We start from the raw sequence: 6,979 nt of genomic DNA, 5'->3' as shown, positions 1-6,979 counted from the left end.
CACACACACACACACACACACACACACACACAGAGCAGAAGGTCCCTCCCCAGCTTCTCTGCCTGATGCATTCTCTCATGGTCTTCCAAATTCTAGGGTGGGTGGAATCAGTGGCCAGGAACCTGGAAGATTCCCAAGGCCATTCCCTCTAAGATCTTCTCTGTCTGAAAATGGAGGATGCCGCCCTGGGGGACCAGGCACCTGGCCCTTCCCCTCCTCAGCCAGTCATGCTGCTGCAGTGCGAGGGGACTCCCAGAATCCTCTCTGAGAGGGGTTTTGATGAGGGAAGGGCAGAGAGCACAGAAATGCAAAGTGCTGGAAGGGAAGGTAGGAGGTGCTCAGATCAACTTATGAACACTCGTCGCTGCCCCCAGCATGGCTGCCCTAATTTATTAGGTACCCTTTGGCCTAGGTTCACCAACTAGCTCTGCGAGGGGCCATAGGCCCCCCACGGAATATTTCTGGGGTCTCTTCAACCTTGGGCCGGGGTCCGCTTGACTCCTTCTTGCTTTGTCGTCTCCCACATGAACTCGGAAGGCATTTGGTTCAGGTTTCTCAGCCAGGGCGATTTTACTCTCCAGGGGACATTTGGCAAAGTCTGGAGGCGTTTTAGCTCGTCACAAGTGTAGTGGTGGTGGGCGGTACACCTCTCGTGGATGGAGGCCAGAGATCCTGTCGAGCATCCTACAGTGCTCAGGACAGTCCCCGCAGCAAAGACGTGTCCAGCCCCAAATGCCGAGAGTGCTGCTGTCGAGAAACCCCACAGAATTTATGGAGAATGCGACTCAGAGAGGCAGTGACTTGCCCGTGTAAGTGTCAGGTCCAAAGTGACATCCTGGATGCCCTGAGACTGGCTGATCTGAAGCGGGGACCAGGTACCAGTGCCGAGAGCCTTGGTGCCAAGTGGTCTCTTTTGTCTGAAGCCTGGTTTTCATTTCTCTTTGAATAATTACAATTTCGGGAACATTTTTTGTCTGTATTTTTATTCTCCCTTGTCTTTCATTGTGCTTTCTCTCTGGGTAATCCAAGGCTTGCAGGCAGTTAGTTACGACATGTACATTTCAATGAAATGCAATACAAAATAATTGAGCATATTTTTTTTCTTGTCTGAGCGGCAGATTAATCTCCCTAACAGATCTCTGTTTTCCTTTCACACCCACTGCTTTCTGTCTGAGTTTTTCCTCTCCTTCCCAGAATCTCTGGGATTCCAATGGCTTTGTGGCATCTGCTCATCAGAGAGACACAAACGATCTTGACTTTATAGCCTTCATCCCATGATCCATAAACAGTATTCCATAGGAGAGGGAACTCCGAGGTCTTCGTGGGCCTGGGAGGAGTCTCTGCTGGTGATGGGGAAGGGTGGAGGTCTGTGACCAGGACTGGCAGGGTTTTCTGTGGATGCAAACACCCTCCCAGGCAGACATACTCTTGGTGCAGCCATTGTGGGTGCCCCATGAGTGCAGGATCCGCAGGGATGCCTGGACATGACCGTGAACAGCGGGCTTGGCTCAGGAGAGCGAGAGGCATCAGATGGAGCCAGGTTTCACCGCCTCGGAGGAGATGTGAAGGGAATGGCCGATTCCACGAGGTAGAGGAGGTGCAGGGCCAGGGTCTGCAGGTTCTTGTCAGCCGTAGGGAGCTATTTCGTTTCCATCCTGAGAACACTGGAGCCCCGAATGTTCTAAGGGAGGAGGCACAAGCAGATTTCTGTGGTGAACTGCTTTCTGGGGCTCTGGTCAGGAAAGGACGATGGGACAGAAGTGGCAGTGGGAAGCTGGGAGGAGACTATAAAAAAGTCCAGATGGAAGGTGATGGGGCAAGAAGAGACCGTGGAATTGGAGAGAGAGCGACTCTGTTGTCCCCAAGGACATTTATTCATCTCTGTATGTCTCATAATAATTGCTGAGTGTAAGAACCCACAGTCACTCTGCAGACTGGCCGCAGTGCTGGTAGGAGCGGTATAGGCAGGTAGGAGGTGAGTCGTTGGAGGGAGACGGGACAGGTTAGTACAAAGTGACAGGCTCATAGGAAGTGAACAAGCTGTAAGACCGTGCAGTGTGGCGGGAGATGGGCAGGCTCTCCAGAGAGTCCTGGAACTTATGGCCACCCACGGAATGGACACCATGGAGTGGTTGGGGTGGCCTTGCCAGTGGGGCACAAGCCTTCCCAGGCGACAGGTGGAGTGTGCTCAGCCCTATTTCAGACTCCACTTTTACTTCTGTTGGAGCTTGGTCCTAGGTGCTTCCTCGGCTCCAGACTTTGCGTGATTGACAGGGGGAGGGAGACACAGGTAACTATCACCACCGTGGGCTCCGGGAGCGGGGGAGGTGGAGGAGCTTGGGCTGGCCTGAGCAGGAGCTCAGAACTTCCCTGGATGGGGAACGGGTGGTCTCGGCTTCATGGCGCTCACATTCTTATGGCTGCCTCATCCCTGTAGTTCCCTGACACCCGGCCTGGCTCTGGGCACATAAAAATCACCCGAGAGCCCTCAGTGTGGTGCGGTGGAAAGACTTTAGAATGCAGGGTCATACAGACGGAGGCCCAATTCTGGATCGCTGTGTGAATTTGGATAGGCACTTTGCTTCCGGAGCTTCTGTTCTCACAGCTGGGAGAGGGACCCCACCGCCTCACTTTCCAGAGCTGCCCTGCTTGATCATCTGGTGCACTGTGGGTACTTAGTGACTGCCTTGTCCTCGTTCCCAAAGCACCATGATGGAAGGCTCCTCAGCATCAGAACTGTGAATCATCTACCCCTAAAGGAGATGATGAGAAAGTCGCTCATTCCGAGGGACACGTCCCTTTGGGCTCTGAGGGCCGCTCAGGTTTCCAGAGCCCCTGAGAAATGCTGCCATGCCTGGGGTCACCCCCCAAAGCCCCATGGGACCTGGGGGCAGGCATCCAGGAGCAAGTGTAGGTCCCAGAGGGGCATGTGGTGAAGGGGCAGGGGGGCTGGGGTTAGGGAAGGAAGGAAGAGGACTTTGATGACAAATATGATAGCTAACGTATTTCCATTTCAGATGAAGGCACTGGGCGCAGATGGAATAAGTTTTCTGTCCAAGGTCACGCAGCTGGGTTTAGACTCAGAAGTTCTGGTTCCACAGTTCAGCTCCCAGCCATGAACCGAGGAGGCAGAATGTGGGTGAAGAGCACCAGCCCATAATAGTCCACTGTCTGTCTCCTCGTTAGGTGTGAGGCTAACGAGGAGACAGGCCTGGGGCACTGGCTGCCATAGCCTCTGGATAATTGACAGGACTGTGCCCTCAGGTCTCTTATGGGGAAGCAGCTATTCAGGGCATAATCTTGGTTGGGAGAGGGGGGCACTAAAATTGACTCGGTGCAGCTCCTACAAACCTATGTGTCAGGCTTGTAAATCGCCAATTTAATGGTCTTGGAAACACCGTAGTGGGGGGTCAGGGTGGGACTCAGGCCCCACCTGGCACCACCAGAGGCTGAGGTGACACCGAAGTTGTGTTTACCAGGGAAGGGGAGGGGACTGACCCTGAGCAGCTAGGATGGTGGTGAGGGGGCCCCTGTCCAGCTCTGAAGCCAGCCCCTTGCTTACGGTCAGCTACCGCAGGCTCTGCCAGCCCCAACTTGAAAAGAAAAGGAAGGGCTGAGCCAGGTGGGATGCCTGGGGAAAAGCATATATTTATGTGGTCATTCATACTAGGTTTGTGCCTGGATCTGACCCCTTACAGCTGTGTGACTTTTCACATTACTTTCCTCTCTGGACCTCGGTGTCCTCATTTGTAAATAGGGCCAATAGCAGACCAATAGAATAAACGAGAGCGTGGATGTGGAGAGCTTAGCATAGAGCCTGGCAGTTGGGCTCAGGAGGGTTGGTTATTACTGTCATACTGACTCATGTGCTGGAATCGGGGAAGGAAGGGTGGGTGGGGGGAAGAGGGAGTGAGGAAGGGGCTGGAAGGGGCCTGGTTTACTGGGCAGTGCTCACAGGTCAGGACGCTCTCTGCAGTTCAGTCTCTCATTCACTTCTCATTATGATTCCGAGGAGCGGCTGGTGGCAGCCTATTTTCCAGATGAGGAAACAGGCTCAGCCAGATTAAGCCCAAAGACATGGAGCTGGTAACTGGCTGCAGCCAGGATAGGCACTCAGATTCGCCTGACCTCAAAGTCCCTGCCCTGTGGTTAGGCTGCCCAGGTTTACCCAGATGGCCCCAGGGAAAAAAGCGGAGCTGCCCTATGGCCAGCTGGGCCCCCTCAGCACCTTGATAGTGTTTATCCAGGCCCATCATATCCAGTGTGACCACTTATGCAACAGCTAATTAGTGCTAATGAGGATGATAACTGATCAGGAGCAGTTTGTCAACGAGCTGGGGTTTCCTCCTCTTGGCTTTTTCTGGGACACCAGCAGGAGAAGGTGACCAGGGACAGCCATTCCATTAAAGGCTGCCCGGGGAACAGAAAATGTGACTCCTTCCCATGACCCCCTCCCCGACTCCTCCCCAAAGCCTGTTCTGTCACCGGGGTCTGCTCTGGTTGGGTCTGCTGGGCCTCAGGCTCGAAGACTCCCCTCCACTTTCCACCTCTTCCTCCACCTCCCCTTCCTTAGCCTCCACCTTCTGTGCTCCTGATCATGTCCCCTTGGACACTCAGCAGCCCCCTGGGGACTCCCTGCCTTCAGGCCCGGCCCCGGTCAGTGCCCCCCCACTCACGTGATCGTCTGGGGGAGTGGGGTCTGGGGGCCAGGAAGATCCTGTGCCTTTACTGGCCTTGCCTCTGGCCAGTGTATGAAGGTTAGAAGGAAAGATAGGGAAGAATGAGCCAAAACACTCTTTGGACTCTGGATGGAAGATAATTGTGTCAAATGACTAACAGAGTTCCTGTGGTGGAAAGTGTTTTGTTTAATACCTTGATCTCTTGTCTGCGAGAAAAATGAATTCAGTCAAATCTCTTGAAGCCAACTGTCAAAGTAAAGCATTTTGGGGGAGACAAATCTCTTACTCTGATGGCAAAATTCATTTGAAATGATCCTTTAATCCAGTCTCCCTGCGAAACCTGGAGCTAAAATTTTAAAGCCTTTTCGCCCTGAATGGTTTCTTCTCACCCCTCCCGCTGCCTCCTCTCCCCCTCTTGCCTGTCCTCCGTCTCTTACAAAATAGCACAACAAAGAATTGCAGCTGGTGAAATGGTAACTATTTGGTTTCTCACAACAATTTTTTCAGGGGGGAAATGACAGAGCATAAAGTCTTGTCGCTCAGTGTCTGTTGGGTGGTGGCAGGAGAGAGGTAATTCGCCGTCAAAGGCTCCAGCAGCCCAGGGCTGATAATGCACTTGGGGTAGATGGGATTTGACAGACCTGGCGTCTGTGTGAGCAGGACGGAGAGGCAGAGGGACATCCGGGAGGACGTAGGGGCTTCATTCCTGTTGGAGCAAGGGGCTGCCACTTTTCTCTAATCCCTGCTCCGCCCTGTACCTTTTTCCATCCCATCTCTGCCCTTCCCAGAACACAACCCTACATTTGAGCTCAGCACTTTACAGTTTACAAAATGCTTCATTTTTTTCATCCATTCATTAATATTATTCACACCATGGTAATTGGGTCTCACTAAGGGTCATAATCCGTATGAAGCTCTGGAGACCTATAATACATAACCTTCACCTCCAGGATTCCAGGGGTTGATGGGATGTAGTCGGATGGCTGTGATTTGCATGACAGTTGTGAGCCTGGCACATAGTACGTGCCTCCACCAGTTAGAATACGTCAGGCAGCATGTATCAGAAATCCCAACAACAGTGGTTTAAGCAATCAGGACATGAAATGCTCTCACGAAACCAGATATTTTAGAGCAGGGGTGGGTGAGCTATGGTCTGTGGCCTGTTTGACCACTGTCCTGGACCATGAGCTAAGGGTGGATTTTACAGATGAACATTTGCAATCAACTTGATGACAGGTAAAACTAACTTCCAATCCTAAAGAAATAAAACGTTATTCCTCCCAGTCCCATGAAAAAGAATGCCTTTATTGTCACTTGCAGATCTGCGTATAAAAATTGCACTTGGTTATTACATCTTGAATTTTATCAATAAAAGATTTGTGGAAATTTCCTTTCTTCTCAAATACATTCATAACATTCTGGATTTTGCCTCTTGGCGCATAAAGCCTAATTTTTTTTTTACTCTGTTTTCCTCTATAGAAAATGTTTGCTGGCTCCTCTTCTCAAGGGAAGTGGTCCCAGCCTGGTCAGGTGCTAAGGGATGTCAGCAAAGACCTTTTTACTCTTTACCATTCTTGGCTGTGTTGGCTTTTTGTCCTTAGCTTTTTGCTTCGTGGTTACCAAATGGCTGCCAAAGCGCCAAACATTAATTCCTCTTATGACAGCATTTAAAACCAAGAAGAAGGGGGTAAAGCAGAGGCAGCAGCAGCTCTCTCTTATGAACAGATTTTCCCTCACACCTCAATGGCCACATCTGGGTCACATACTCACTCCTAAAATAATCTCTGGAGAAGGGGGATGGCATGCCAGACCCTGGGGCAAGTCTGAGTCTGTTGCTGCAGAAAAACCCATAGTTCTGCAAGTGAAGGAAGGAGGAGGTAGGTGGCTGCTGGGTGGGCAGCCACGTGTGTCTGCCACTTTTTCATCAGTTCTTGTGACTCAGTGTCCCAGGCAGTGTGGGGGTCTGGGCTGGTGACCAAGCGCAAGTCCTGGGGGCAGAAAGCCCTGCATTGAGCCTCTGCCCACCCCTCTAGGGCTGTGTGATCTGGGGAGTACCTGACCCATCTGAGGCACAGACTCTTTCCTTGTGGAGTGGGGACCATAACAACGCCTGCCTTTTAGGGTGGTTAGTGACCTGGGTGCGAGGGGGTGTCAATAGCTGTTAGCTATTTTGGTGATGAGCCCATCGGCAAAATGGGTCCGAGGTGCTCTCTCTGTGACAGTCCTGGGGTGTTAGTAGCTGGAGTGTCAGTTCACACATGTGAACGATGTGCGTTGGGTGCCCTCACTGGCACTTGCTC

Source organism: Pteropus vampyrus, unplaced genomic scaffold (genome assembly GCF_000151845.1).
Source record: "Pteropus vampyrus isolate Shadow unplaced genomic scaffold, Pvam_2.0 Scaffold36, whole genome shotgun sequence".
Lineage (NCBI taxonomy): Eukaryota > Metazoa > Chordata > Mammalia > Chiroptera > Pteropodidae > Pteropus > Pteropus vampyrus.
This window is presented reverse-complemented; position numbering follows the sequence as displayed.